Source organism: Tauraco erythrolophus, chromosome 23, assembly GCF_009769465.1.
Source record: "Tauraco erythrolophus isolate bTauEry1 chromosome 23, bTauEry1.pri, whole genome shotgun sequence".
Taxonomy (NCBI): domain Eukaryota; kingdom Metazoa; phylum Chordata; class Aves; order Musophagiformes; family Musophagidae; genus Tauraco; species Tauraco erythrolophus.
Genome location: NC_141487.1, coordinates 4,351,979 through 4,367,672, shown reverse-complemented (window position 1 = coordinate 4,367,672; position 15,694 = coordinate 4,351,979). Strand labels below are relative to the sequence as shown.

The window sequence follows — 15,694 nt, the reverse complement described above, 5'->3', positions numbered from 1 at the left end:
CTTGGTTCAAAGACTTACTTTCTTTGCCTCTTCTGCAGGCAGGTGCTTTGGAGGTCATTTGCACCCTACAACCCCACTCACAACGTGGTATAAGGTATCCTGCTTAGGCCTAGATACTGGTGGAACTAATGATGGAACTAATAAAAAAGAGCTTAGTCTGATCCCAAAGAGAGAAGAGTTAGGTTGGTTAATTAAAGGAGCCTGGCACAGGGCACCTAGTAATTATAGGTGCAAGAAGTCTGAATTTGAAGAGGACTGTGCAGCTGGAGAAGGATAGGGAGGCACCCAGAACTCTGCAGGCTGTGGGCAAGAATGCAGCAAAACCAGATCTGGAACTCAGACTCTGGCAGAATTCCTTGGTGAATTCTTATTTATTTCATTTTTTAATGAGGACCTCAATCTCTCCTTATGCGTTTATGTTTTTGCATGCACATGTGTATGTACAATAATTCCAGTTACACCCTATGGCTGGGAGGGTGATTTTATTAAAGACCAGAAGATTGAGAGACAGATGTTTTAAAACACACAGGCCTTGTCCTGTAGTAGTTTGGAATAATTAATGCTGACTGCTGCATTGGTTGTATTATCGATGCTGCTGGGTCTTTATCTCAAGCATCATCTCAACACCCATGAGTCTGTATCACTGTAGGGCAGAGCTTTTGAAGGCAAAGGGGCTGAGGCCACCAGGACCTGCTGGGAAATTGCTCCTAAACTCTTCTGTAGGTGTGGGGTGGGGAGCAATGCTATGTCATCACATTGTCGTCACCAATGCTATGTCTTTTTGGTGAAGTTCCTTAGAGTAGTGTTTCCCAGACTTCAGGTATAACCCCCACAGGGATGCAGAAGTCTTTAAAGGAAGTCACAAAGTCACTAGTCAGTAAACAGCTTTCTCCTTGTAATTGCCATTAGGAGTTTTGCTCCTCCTAGTTTGAAGAGTTAGCATTTATTCCAGTAACTCATTTTCTTGAAGGAACTTACTACCATCTCAACGGAGAAATGTGGGATGAGCCACCACAACAGACGAGTGCAGAAGGGAGTCAAGCTTGCATAAAGTTTGAGAAGCAGTACTTTAGCAGATTTTATTTTCCAGGGACAAGCTCTGCAAATGTTCCCCAAAATGAATCTTTTAATTTTACCCGATCAAAGATAAATACAGTTGTTTTGTCTCCAGTGGATTTCTCAGTAGGCCCCATCCGGGGAAGGTAGGACTGTCTTTGCAAAAATGTATAATTTGTTTTAGAGCTCAGGATTAAGTAACGAGGCAAGAAAACTGTAGCTCTTATTCTACCCTTAGAGCTGACGTGCTGTATATGAGTAGGTGGATCACGCTGGAAAATGAAATGCTGGTTCTAAGCAATTCTAGCTCAAAAGATGAAAAGCACCAGTTTTGTCAAACTATGGGAGAACACGGTCCACAGAAGAAAACTGCTCTGAGAATTTGACGTGTACTGCGTATATGTATGTGCTCCTTGACTGTCATAAGTGTAAAATAAACAAATATGAACTTGAGACACTTTTTTTCTATGTTGCAATGGACTAGAGGAATGCTCATGGTCATTTTTTTCCAGTTGAGGTGACTGGATAGCTTCTGATGACCTGTATGAAGCCAGGGCTGAATGCCCTCAATTTTCCCATCTCAAGCAGGCAGTGCCCCGGTGTGCATGGAATACATTTTGAGCCTCCCACACCCCAAAGGGAGAAGCATCGCTGGTGGTAGCGAAGGGGTGTGTCTGTTGCATGTGGGAAGCTCCTGCAGGGGATTTTTCATAATCCAAGGCCTGTTGAGGAGAGGACTTGAATGTTGGGATGCTCTGGCCATGGCCTGCAGGGAAAACGGAGGAGTGGGTGGGGATCTCCCTAGGCTCTCATGGCTTAACAGCCACATTTAGCTGGATTTAAGAGGCGTAAGCGTTTATAGTAAATTCTGCTGCTATATCACAGCCTGCTTTCTGCTTTCCTAGCTTTGTCTCCATGGGGGTATTCCATGCTTTATCCCATTTCCAGCCTGAACTATTTCCCCTACTTAAACGATTACGTGGGGCAGAGATGTTACAAGAAAGGGAATCTTGCCACTACTCCATCTCTTTATCTCTACCTCCATGTATGTCTGTCTGGCTGCTGTTGCGGGGGCCAAGCCTTCTGCCTTCCAAAACACTGCTCTGAAATTGCTGATTCGAGCAGGTAGCAACTTTAGGACTCCTTGCAGAATAAATGCCTCTTGCATGCTCCCCTGGCACTGGGATTTCCTCTCTGATTTATCATGCTCGGGTCTGCTAATGTCCCTTGGCTAAACTGGGCATGGTGTGATGGTGTGAAGGTCATTTTATATATGCCATATACATTTCCGGAGACGTGGTGGGAGGGCTGGACATCTGAAGCAGCATATCCTGCTGGGAAAAGGAGGAAGAAAAGGATAGTCTGGCTCTTCTTTTCACAGCCTCTTGCGGTGGGATGAAGGTTTTGACAGCCTAATTCAGCAGTTAGAGAAAGAACCAAGCAGAAAGATTCCCCCTCACCCACTCCTTGCAGCCCAGCTGTGACAAACTGACAGATAATTAACAAATCAAGACCTCCTATTAGCCTTGTCCCTGATGCATTAAAGCAGCTCCTATGTTGCATGTGTCCTTTAGCAAATGCCTGTACTTTATGGCTACAGAGGTAAGTAGATCACTTTAGAAAGGCAAAGGGTTCTTTAAGGTGTCGATGCACAAATATTTTCAGGAATGGAAGATGTTGTTTGTAAAAGAAATTGGTGGACAGTGGGTGGGAGAGCTGTACCATGACCAAATGGAAGCTACTCTAATGGTACAGTGTGTGTAGGGAGTATCTTCTGGGAATACAGGACTGAAGGGGATGTATGGAATTATTATGGAGCCCCTCTTGTTTTTACAGAAAATGACATAAGTTGAAGCAGCAATTGACAGGGTAGATTTTATGACTGAGACTAAGCAAGCCTGTAAAAATGACATGCCAGGAAATGTGGTTTGTGGTAGAAGCACATCTAATGTTAAGACCTTAATATTACGTGTGGGTAGTGTCTTGCTTGGTGCCCTTTCCTTTCTGTCCTCAAGTTGTTGAAACTGCAGGGGTGAGCCCCAAATAAGCCGCCTTCTCTTCACGTTAGCTCTGCTCATTTGGAGAAGAGTGAGGAAGAGTGTCAATATCCTCCTAGTTCAAGATGTTAAATAGACACAAGCCATTGGTTCAGCTTAACACGTGTTAAAGGAGAGAGAGATATCTAATTGCATCAAAGCCACTCTTAAGTTCATGTATGTGGAGCCCATCAAGCTGAAAGCATCCAGACAGCATCTGCTGTTATCAAATCACTCTTGAGTCGAGCTAATTAAAATAGAGCTTCATTTTTCTGAACCATTGTTTGGCAGGAATTCGAAACAGGTCTAACCCAATTTCTGTGTGTTTATGAGCCTTTATTATATCAAAAGTACTTTTCTGTAAATGTACAGGGCAGTGTTAAATGAATTGATCCGCACTGTATCACCGTAGATGCACTATGGACTTCCTAATGATTTCTCTTCTAGCTTTTTCCAGATATACCTCAGAAAGCTTGCTTTGTCCCTTATCATGTCATCTTCTTTCTCTCTTTTCCTTTCTATCTCACTCTCAAGAAAGTAAATGTCCTTGTATTTCTTTCTTTCATATCCTCCTCCTCCGCTCTATTGGGATTTTTGTATTATTAAAACATTTACACATTTGCTGCCACATGCAAATGCAGAATAATAAACCAGGACTCTTTACACTCCAGACAGGAGCAGGAGGTCTCTCACCACTGATTCTTACCCAGTACTCTTCCCTGTTGATTACAGGGGACGGAGAGGAGGGGAATCTAAACATTGCTGTGTTGAATCTGTTTGATACAGGTTTTTTTTTTTCTTTAATTTTTAATTTTAAACATTTTACAGTTTGCAAATTCTAGGTATCACATTCCTCTTCATAATTTGCTACATACCAAGCACAAAAATTAGAGATGTAGAAATTGCTCCCTGAAGACAGGTTGTACTCTTTGGCATCTAAAAGCTGATGCATGAATATTCTCTGCAGAAAGAATACCACACATAGGGTCAGCCAGTTCAGAACATACGAGTGTGAGTGGCAGCCCAGTGAAACAGTAAAGTCAGGAAATAGCTATTTTTCTGGTACCCGGTACAATCCAAACTGTTCATATGGTATTACGTCTTAAATTTATTTCTGAACAGTGGATTCATATTACAAAAAAAGGAAGGTAAGGGTTAGCATTAGGTAAAAATCCTGACAATGATCTGTCATGAAATATTCTCCCTAGAAAGGTAGTAAAGTACTTTGGGCTTTTAAAAATAGATGGACAGACTACAAAATAAAAATTCTTTCTGTAATATAAATATAAATGTACTTCTGTATAGCTCAAGGAAGTTTGCTTCTTTTAACTCAGTTAATTCACCTTGCAATGAAATTTAAGTGCATTTTATTTTGCATTTAATGCAGTCTGTTGTGAATGTGTATATTCAACTCCTCTGTGTAAAGCTGAAGAGCAGCATGAATAAGTTGATACCCGAAGCAAGTGTAACATTTTTCTATAAGCAAACCCATGGATAAGGTTCTATTAGACGTTTCCAAACTTACGAAGTGTCATGGTCTTCTGTTGTGTGGTTTTAGAGAGATGAAGAAAATTGTTACTCAGAAGTTTAATCTTCTTTTCATTGACAGTGACTCTCTCCTGGTTCCTCTTTGAATAAATTTAAGTTCATTTGATGCTGACAAAAAGCAGCAGAGTCACAGTATTCAGAGAGACAGACCACGGACATTGTGCTGCGTGCTTTTTCTGCAAGTCCTGCTAGGGCCGTATACTGCTAGGGGCTTGACTAATCTCATGATTTGTTCAGTTCTTGTCTTGTTTTCTGAGACCATCAAGGTGTACAGTGAGTCTTTCTAGCAACTGTCTCATCAATATGGTCACTTTCCCAGCCAAGGGACAGGAGACGATGGCTTTGAGGGAAGGATTTCTGGTAGAGCACAGTAGAGGTAAATCCAGACACTCTTACATGCAAAAGTAATTCAAACAACATTTCTGCTCACATCATGGTGAGTACTGAATGAATGTGTCAGATCTAAGAATATCTTCATAGGCTTTTCAGCACTTCCTGCATATGCAGTTGTTGCTGTAGTTGCTACTGCAGAAAGAAGTTTGCCATTCTAGCAAGAAACACTCTTTCTTTTTTTGTTTTACAACAACAGCAACAACAAGCTCAAGCGTTTTGTTTAAGGATCCAAAAGCCCAGCAAATGCATCTCTAGGGCTCCTCGTCAATTTGGGACCTAATGAAATATAGAAAATACTCAATAAAAGCACCTTTATTACTTTAAATGTTTAAATGTGGAGTTTTTAGCCATCAGGGTAATGTTTTTGTATCATTTTTTGATTTGATTGTGAGCACTTTTCCAGGTATCTCTGCCACTTGAGCACTAATTGGATTTCCACAGATAAACGGTGCTAGCTGCAGCCCTTACATCACTGTGTTTCTACTTCATCATTATTTTATTTGTTTTTACTGTAAAGGTTAATAAATCTTGGTGTGTTTAGAGTATGAAACAAGGCAGGCAGGCTAAGAACTACAACATGAAGGGGCGAAGTTTTATATGCTGCCTTCTCAAGTCTGAGGGGTGGAAGGAGAAACAGCGTGCCCTTTGTGGTATTTCTAATGGCTGTTGGGTATGTTAGTCAGCCAAGTGGCGATCCATAATCCTTAGATAAAAAGCGTTGATCTCTCCACTAGTTCTCAGACAGAGCTGTAAGGCATTTGAATTGGGTTACCATTGATTTAGGGTGGGGAGAAGACTGAGTAGCAGGGTTCTGCTTAAAAAGGGGGTATGTGGGATTTATTTAACTTTATTTAATTTTTAAAAGAAAATTGGAAGCCTTTCAGTGCAAGTGCATCTGAGTTCCCTCTGGATTCTCGAGGAAGTTAATATAGAACTTGCCAGTATTTTAGGGAAGAACTAATTGAATGGCAGATTTTGGTCAAGATTTGGGCTGCAAATAAATTTCAGTAAGAATTTATCAAAGTCCCGGAGGTTTGCACTCTCACCTATTTTCTTCTCTTACAAAGACAGAAAAATGCCTTGTAGCTCCTATGGATCAGGTGCAGAGTCTTGAGAAAAGTGCAACGTTACAGACTCAAGCTTTCAGTTGTGCCAGTTCTCCGTAGCAACAATGGCCATTCTTACATTGGTGCTAATCCCTCGCTGTGGTGTGGACCTGGATTTCAGAGGGATTGTTGATGCTTTCTGCAGCATTTGTCAAGGAAATGACTGCTTTTATTTTTTTTTTCTAAAGTAAGTAATTGTTTATTAATTTTTCAGCACGTAAAGAGTATAGTTATAATTGTCCCTGACATGTGCTGGCTGTGCCAAGGTTTAAGGAAAACAAAAAACAGTGGAAGTGCCATTTTGAACCTTCTTTGATTTTTGTAGGCCTTCCTGGTTTGAACCCAAATTTCTGTGTGGAAAGTAGGCAGGAGCACCCTGGCTTGAGTATAATTCTCTGTAGAACTAATTCTCTTGGACATTTTAATTCAGTTTAGGATGGTGGGATCTTACTCAAGTGTTTCGAGAGAGAGGAACGGGTGATAGGTACACAAGATTTTTTGGTACGTACAGTGCTGTATTGGTTGAGCAGCATCCTGAATTTGTCCTGACATCTGTATGCTTTGTTTCTTTAAATGTGAATGTAACATCCGTGAAAAATGCCAAATTGACCCCAGGGGAGAGTGAAGTGGACCCGTTGTTTGCAGAATATTTACGGCATGGACAGCTACAGTGGAAGTGTTTCTCATGTTTGCCCTTATATTGTGTTTTGCTCCTCTTGTAGAGGAAGCATCCTAAGGGTTGGCAGGGGAGCTCACTTGCTTTTGAGGTGTCTCCTGCAAGTTCCTACATATGAAGGAGGAATTCTGTGATGTGAGCTTCTTTCTGTGGAGAACTGGACAAAGACGAGGGACGCAGCTGCTTTCGAATCTGTAAAATTGTTCCACTCGCAATCCCCATAGACTAGGCAGCTCTGGCCAATCACATTTCTTGCCCCTTACTTAGTTTTTCCCTTAATGGGGCAATTAACAGCAGGAACAAAGTGCATGGTCTGCTCAGTCTTTATTATTATTTGTGTTGTAATAAATGTCTAGGAAGCCAGTTGCAGACCAGCACCAGGCACTGTGTAAATACGGAGTAAAAGGGCGATTCTTGTCCCAAGAAATACTAAATTTACTAAGTCTTCCAGTGTTTTACGTCCTTCTCCTTTTGCTATTACTTCCCAGCTACTGTGGTTAGCATGATTTATTGTGCATCTGTCACAATTTCCAGCTTCTTTAATGTTTCCAACATGAAACCTTTTGTTTGTTAGATTCTGGTGATCCAAGTAGTTTCCTCCAGTATCTCCTTATTAATTCTGTCATTCAGATCTTCCACGTAATAGTGCCATCATGGCCCCGTGATTTCACCCTGAATTGTTTAGGGTTTCATTGCTGCAAGGAAAACAACTTGCTTTCTAATCTACATTTCCCCTGGATTAAGAATTCTGTTAAATGTGGTTCTTGAAATAGCAGGTTCAAGGAATAACAGCTTGCTGATTTTTTTGCTGTCCTTTTGAGTCATTTCAGTCTAAAACATCTTTATAGCATCTTCCATAGATGGATTCTACTTTCAATCCTCTTGCACTAAATCTAAACCATTGTATTACTAATATCTTCCAGTCTCTTGACTGTGGAATCAGAAGAATCTAAGTCTGAACAATGATCCTGTTCTGGTGCATCTCTTTGATTGATATCTCCTTCTGGAGTCTACCTTTCAGTAGTGATTTGAAGTACTGAGGAACAATTGTTGGATGTGACACGGGCTTCCTATCCTTACATCATCTTCTAGCTCCCTGGCATGTGAATGAACCTCCAACAGTCCTTGTCTGCCCTGTACTTAAAAGAATGAAAATATAATAAATTACAGCTTCATTGTTTTTTTTTTTCCTTCTGCGCACGTGAAGATAATAGGGTAAAAGAGATTTCTTTCAAAAGCGGTTGTATTTGAACTCTTTAGTTATGGCAATATGGAGAGAGGAGTGGAAAAGGTAGGAGTTGGAGATGCTTCCGTCCACTCACCTGAAAGCTGTATCATGCATTTTTGTGGAGCCACGGAATGATCTTTGTTCTGCTGTAGTGAGCATCTTGGACACTGAGTCATTACATTCCTTTGGAGTGATTCAGCTCAACAGCTTGACACTTGCATTAATTTTAAAGCACAGAGCCTCAGTGATCCCTGAGCTTCCTTCTGTAAGAAGGGAGAAGCAAGATGTATAAATTGGGTACTGTCATGAAAAGTTATAAAAATCAGATTCCTTTTAACAAGTTTTGACCTTCTTTTCTCTCGCATGTATCTTAGGTCCTGTTGCATCAGTTTGTTAATCTTATGACACACTGGCTTCACCCACACTTGAGAGCTAGGTGCCTTACCTACTTGCATGAGACACTGACCTAGTCCATGTATTATCCACAGTGATCCAGTACATTCAGCACTGAGGTTATTGCCGTTTTTGTGTAAACAGGACTTCAAATAATTTGCTGCCAGTTGGACTGCCAGCATTATTCCCCCCTCCCGCTGCACCCCCCCACATTGTTCATCTTGCTGCAATACCTTCTTTGGTGGTACTGGTGATTATAGGAAGCTTGCAACCTAAGCTTAGGCAGAAGTATAAAAAGGGGATTTTTAAAGTTTATTTTTCCTCTGAAAGTGAGATTATATTGCTTCTTTTCAATAAAAAGTTAAAATGTTTGAACTCTAGAAAAAGATTCGTGCCACTCATTGATTAAAATTTATTATGACTGCATTATCTGTTTAATATGTTTAATTTGCTCTTCTGCTCATATTTCTTATAAGACATTTTTCCAGCATATATCACTTCCCAGTAACAGTTTGTGTTGCTTTAAACCTGATGTTATGAAGTCTTGTTTGGAGGTGTTTTGCTTTCTGAAATAAAAAAAATACATAGCACGTTTTTTCTGCGTATAAAAATAGTTATTGTACGTTTCTTTTAAAGCACGTGTAAAAGTTTCTTCTTCTCTTTAGTTTTATGCACGTATTACTTGAGTATTATTCCTCTTAAAAAGAGAGGAATTTTGTCAAGATGTCCACTATGTTTTAAATCGAATCAGAAAAAACTGAAGATGGCAGAGATATTTCACTTTGAAAGGTGACTACTACACAGACGAAGTTGCTACTTTTCATAAGGGCTTTTACTCCATATATCAATGTGTTTTAAGAGAGACTTGGGTCAATAATACCATGCTTTAGAATTCCCTAAATACATATTTACACAATAGACCTTAAAATATATTAGTCTATCATGTCAGCTCCTGTACACTTCTATCAGGGATGTTTTATGTCCTTAACATATGATACAATAAAACTTTATTTTATATAGCATTTTTCATACAAATTGTATCCTAGAATGCATTGTGGGGTTAAATAAGACTTTCACAAGGTTAAAATTAAGAAAAGCTGAAGGGCGCAGGAAAATCAAGGGCTTTGCTTAGGAAATATTTATTTAACTGAACAATGGCAATCTGACTGGGGAGGCCACCGAGCGAAGAAAGTCCCTAAGTGTGATGGGAGCTGCAGATCAGGATCTCTGGAAACGGTGAGGTTACGGGAGGAAAGACTGGTTCCGTGTGAATAAAGAAGGTGGCGAGGTCGCGCCTTCGGGAGCAGCTGGAGGAAGTGTCCAGTGGCTCCTGGAACAAAGAAGTTGGGAATGGGGACTGTGTGGAGCCACTTCTTTGTAGTGAGAATAGTAGGAGAAACGAGGGGAAAGTGTGTTGGAGGGAGAGTGTTGCATCTGCGCACATGCCGCGGGCGAAACCGGTGGGTGAGATTGATGGGAAGAGGATGCAGTGTACACCGAAGGTCTTCCAGCTTCTGCTCATTCCAGCACGGGCAGGGAGCGGCGGGGGTCCTGGCTCCGTGGAGGCTGTCCCTGGAACGAAGTAGGCACAACAAGATGACACGAAGACAGCTCAGCTTGGATTTTTCTCTGACTTTTATCAGGGTTTTTTTTTTTTTTTTTTTTTTGGTCACCCTATTAATGTAAATTAAGTAAGGCTTTTTTGTGTGTGATAATTATAGATAAATGTATTTAAAGTAGACCTGGATTTTGTAGTCCTCAGGAAAAAGAGGAAGAGTAATTTTTCCCCCCCGTCCCTGTCATGTGTTCATTTTAATGAGCAATTTTAAAAAATTGAAAATAAAAGAGGAAAATGAATAGGTGTTGAACCAGCCTGTGATATGTAAATGCCAACTAGTAATTACCTAAAACCTCAATTTTCTTTCTGTTTCATCTTGCAAAACATTTCATTTCCACTGAGTGAAAACACTTAATTTGGGCTCCGCCGGCGGGTGCAGCCGCCTCCGAGCGCGCGGCTCCGCGGGCCGCCCCTGGGGGGCGCGCTGGGTCCGCGCTGCTGCGCGGATCCCGCCGGGAGCCCCGCGCTGCCCCGCGCCCGCCGCCGGGACCCCGCCGCTTCCCAGTGGTAGCGGGAACTGGGCGAGAAGTGCGCGGCTGGGAGTCGCGCAATCAAGGAGTTTGATTTCCAGTTCGATTTCAGGCGCAGAGCTCTCGGCGGTCGGAGTTTCTGGGCACCCGGGAGTTTTCCTTTTTGAGCTTTTATTGCCGTTTTTTTTGGTTGCGATTCTGTATTCTTTTTAGTTCTTAATCTCAAATACGGTTTCAAGCTTGTTTCTTCCTTGCCTTTGTTCTTTTCTGGTTCTGACTCCTGTGAATCTTGCTTGAAGTTGTATTTTTTTTTTTCCTTTGCTCTGTTCTATATGAGGGTTTTTAAAATTGTTGTTGTTGCATTTGTAAACTTTTCTCCATAGGACTTTGAGATCTGCCAAACCTTGTAGGTTTCTAGGTTCTCTCACAACAGAAATAATTCCTGGGGTTCTGAATGGTTTCCTGAAAATTTCAATGGAATCATAGGAGCTTTAAAGGGTTTCCTCTCTCCTGACCAACCTGCAGATACTTTCTTCGGAAATAATACGCAGTTTCTGTGAAATACAAATTTCACAGGAGTTCTGGGGCCCAGAACACTGAATTGGGCTAAGATTTGTCCTGGGAGAAGGAAGCTTCTGTTAGAGAATATTGTGTATTTAGTGTCCCAGGACCCCGACTCTGAGAGAGCTCTGCCTGGAATCTCCAGGAACAGTGCCTCTTTAGTGAGATATATGGCTTCATAATTAGCCCCTTGCATTTTTTCATGAGTGCTAGCATCAGCGTTCTATGATGTGTTTCCCTGATTAACAGCTGCTTTGCAACTATTTCCGTGTGCCACCGATAACCATATTTGTCAAGTTAGTCCTGGCAGAGCACTGATTTCTTACTAAAATGCAGCATTTCTGTTTGAAGGGGTTTTCTTGTTCGTTGCAGTGCCGGGCTTTTAAGTCAGCCCTTGTTAAAACGTAAGTTGGCTTTAGCCTGATGCTTGTTAACAGGATTCTGGGTATCTCCTTTAGAGTAGGAGTGCAGAAACCTTTCACAGACAATTTAATCTTCTGAGCCTTGCAAACATACAGCCGTGCACTGAGGGGGTGTTGCTGTAGGCTAATATATCGATCAGTTCCATTTGCCCTATAGCCGTGGCCTTCTGCTCTGGCTGAAATAGGTTGAGTGTGTGTTGATACTGCCATATTATTATTTTTTAATACACTGGAAAAAAATTAATTCCGACTTCTTTTACATATGTCATGTATATTGCCAGTGTTGATTGCTTCCGCACATGTAATGTAAACTGTCTGTGCATAGTTCATGGCCTGTGCCGCCTCTGCTTAATGAAAAGAAGTGTTGCATTTAAACAGATACAGATCCACTCAGAAAGACAAAATACCGTCCCTTGCAACGTATAATTCAGACCCAACCTTTACATCACAGGTCATCTCAAAGTCTCAGTCTATCAACAAACGCTCTTTGGTAATAACCTGCAGAGGGTTCCCAGTATTAGGAATATCTATTAGAGCTCCTGCAGGCTGCGCTCCTGGTGGCTCGTGATTCTGTTTGCCACTTGGAACTCGGTTACCGCATCCCGTGGAACTTTTGTCGATGAAGGCGATTTTCTTTTAGATTTTTGTTAATCAATTCAGTTGGGATTTTTTGAGATGGTAGAAAGTGGGTATTTGCTGCAGTATTTTAAATTTCATGGTTTATTTTTCTAGTGCTAGTAACTAATAAAGTAGCTTAGACTAATAAAGTAGCTTAGAGTTTCATTGGAAACTGCAGCTTTGAGCATAATAAGAAATAAGGCTGGCTTTACTTTCCCTGTTTAACACAAAAGGGAGGGAAATTAGGAACAAGGGGCCTTGGCTATAACGTCCAAGTGCTGTGCTTTGGCCCGGAATTTCGCTAGCCTGCTGCACTCCCACAACATCTGCAATAAAGTTCCTGTCTCCATTTTATATCTTTGACATTGAAGCGGAATATTTGGCCTGAATTTATGTAATTTGGCCAGGCACAAATATAATCCATGAACAGTTAACATTCATCTTTTAATTAGAAAATTAAACTGTAGGACAAGACCTGCTGCAGGATTCTACCCACCACCAGCCAGTCGGAAATATGTCTTTGTGTATCCTACCACTGCAGGAAAAGTGGTGGTAGGATAGCAAGTTTATGGAATTGACTTGCTTTTAAAAGCCCAAACCAGTGTCTTTCATTAAGAGAAACGTGTACCTGATCCACTAGATAAAATTAGTTTGCTGGCCAGTGTGTGTTGGCAATCTAAGAATCAGAGTAGTGATACAATGCACGCTATTTGGCAGTGTCCTAATACTACAAAAATTTGGAGAAGTGCTGCATATGATACAGAAATAGTATGGAATGATGTTACCAGCTGAGTCAGAGTGCTATTTGCTGCATGATTTTTTTGGCTATACACAGGACTGCAAAGTCTTCTCATCTTCCTCCTCCTTTTTATATTGTTTAAATTATGGACTGCAGTTGCCCTTGTTTGTGCAGAGAAAATGATCCGTAGAAGGTAGGGAAGTTCTTGTGTATGTTTGTTGAAAATATTGGCATTTTGATGTGGCCAAAATTGCTTCATAAGTTGCTCGTGTATACAAGATGAATTATAAAAATGAAGAAGTTTCAGCTCAGTCTATAGGAGGAATGTTCAGAGGTAAATGCAAACACAAATATGAGAAACATAGGGTTATTGGGAGGAGGAATACGTGTCCAGGATTCTTTTTTATGAAATTTGGTGGTGGTGGTAACTTTTTTTTTTTTTTAAAGATTAAAAACTCTGTGAATAATGGAGGAAGTGATGCAGGGAAGAGATAAACCAGAAATTTATTTTGGAGTGAAATTTACTACTGAAATGTTTACATTTTTACAAGGCAAAAATAAGTTTTAATAAAGAGTTAGAATCAATAAAATGTTCACATGGTTGTGATTGAAATAGCACAATGAAAAATACTGCTTATTTCTTACAGGTTTTTTAATGCTTAAAAACTGATAATTAAATCTGAGAGCTTGCAGAATTTCAGGTCTGCAGGCCTTTTGTGTCTGTGTCTCGCCACTAAATGTGAGAGAGAGTGCTGAGTTTCTGAAGAAACAAACAAGTAATTATTGTTAGAAGGAAAGTGCTTTTGATATGTTCACATATCTGTTGGTCTGCTCGTTTGGGCATCTTTCTTATTCAGCATATTATCTTAAGGTTATTAGTTTGGGTGCTTTATATTTCTGCATCTGGCATAGCAATATCAGCACAGTTTAAATCTGTGATTTGCCTGTCACCTGCGTTTCAGCTGGAGACAGATCAAGTGCACATAAATGAAACTGAAGTGTACTTTATGTGGGGTGTTTTGCCATAGTATTTTATGGTCCAAAATTACTGAATATAAACTTAAGGGAAAAAAGGAAGGAAAATAAGAAAAGGAAAATAATTAAAAATACTCCATTCATTTTATCCTCCCAACTTTGAAGTGTGCTGGGACTTTGTCAAATTCCCGTTAAAATAAATATGTCAATTTCATCTCTCTCCCAAATTCATTTATCATGCTTTTTTAAAAGGTGTTTTCTGCTTTACCTGATGTTTAAATTGGATTCGCTCGTTTATGCTGTTCTTTGCTGTATCCCCCATGTTTTTCTTAAATGAATTAGTAATGACAGCGTACTCCATCATACCCTCTCTACAGCCACTTTAAGGGAAGCCTGGTGATCTAAACCTTTTAACCTATTAAAGATGATTTTCCCCAATTGAATCAGACCCACCACAGGTGTAATAACTAATCATTTAAACTACACCTGCTATTATGTATTTTTAAGCCATTATGCGTGTTGGATAGATGATAATTCATGTTTATTGCATTGTCCAATGGATCCGTTTTGCCTACACTAGCCTGATTAATGTATTTAAAGAAATAAGAGATGCAATTTAAAAGAAAAAAAACATTGATGGAATGCACTGAGGAGTACATTGAAAGTGCCATTAAACCCATCAGAACTTTGCTCTCTGACCAGAAATGCATATTGGAAGGGTTTGATTCAAGCGCAAAGTGAAACTTAGTGATTTCAGTAGTGATGCTGGGGTTTTTTTCCTTCTTATTCTGCTGTGAAAAGTTCTGAAAACCTTTTTGGAACTGAATTCCAGAAACCATGTTTTAGGATAAACTCTTCAAGACCTACCTAACATAGGTCTAGCATATACCACCATTTTAGGAGAAGGTTTAGGCCACTGTTTGGAGAGAAAAACCTCTTCCATGTATATGCGTGGTTATTTTTAGCTCTAGAGGAAGGAAGTCATCTCTTCCATAGTTCTCATGGATGTGTCCATCTCCTAAGTGCTGTTAACTTCAGGCAAATTGTTCCCTCTTCCACAATCAGAACAGATGTCTTTGTGTAAAAGTAAAGGGAATCAACTGTTTTTCACTAGTGCAGCGACATGCAGTAATGTGTGTAATAGCACAGGAGAGTATGTGGAAAGTCGACCTACCACATGAAGAAAAAAATCAAATACTTTTCATGGCCACAAAATGGAAATGTAAAAAATGTAAAAAAACTAGTGCCGTTGTCGTTGATGCCACTGAATATTATCCCATACTTTACCCTTTGTTGGAATAAATAGTTTGTTTTAAGTGCTGTGTCATCTTAAAGGATGTAGAAGCCAGTCTTTAGACAAAAGTAATGTGTGATTTCTGCTGGTGTGGAACATAGATTTAACTGCCCACCTACCCATTTATGTCATGAAAAGTGACTTTTCTGATATTTTTGTTACGTGATGCAAAACTCGTGAAGTTGCTTCTTTTCCAGTCATGACAAGCTGAGGTTTATTTAATGCTTTCAGAAAATTAGAATGATGGCAGAAAAGGCCTTAATCCCTGAGAATTTGTAGGGAGCTTTAAATCAGATAGAAAGGAAGCATTCTTACTAGTGAGCCTACTGTTACAGATGACATGCATTTTCGTAAGGTTGTCCTCAACTATAGGAGCCAACTTAGGTAAGAAGATCATAATATAAATTACAGAAACCCCTAAGAATCTTAATGGAGTGTTTTGTGCACATTGAGCTGCTCCACGAGTAATTCAACAAGGAACTTCTAGGTTGAAATACCATAATTGTGCTGTCTGATTAGAATTGAGCCACAAACTCTGATGCTTGTTGAACCATTTCTGAA

The 15,694-nt window shown here is 40.2% G+C and overlaps 1 protein-coding gene across 1 annotated transcript in view; it reads left to right on the top strand.

The window, feature by feature from the left end:
* The window catches only part of PEX14 (peroxisomal biogenesis factor 14), a 76,424-nt gene that overhangs the window by 18,470 nt on the left and 42,260 nt on the right, over positions 1 to 15,694 (top strand). The gene's annotated exons all lie outside the window — the stretch shown is intronic.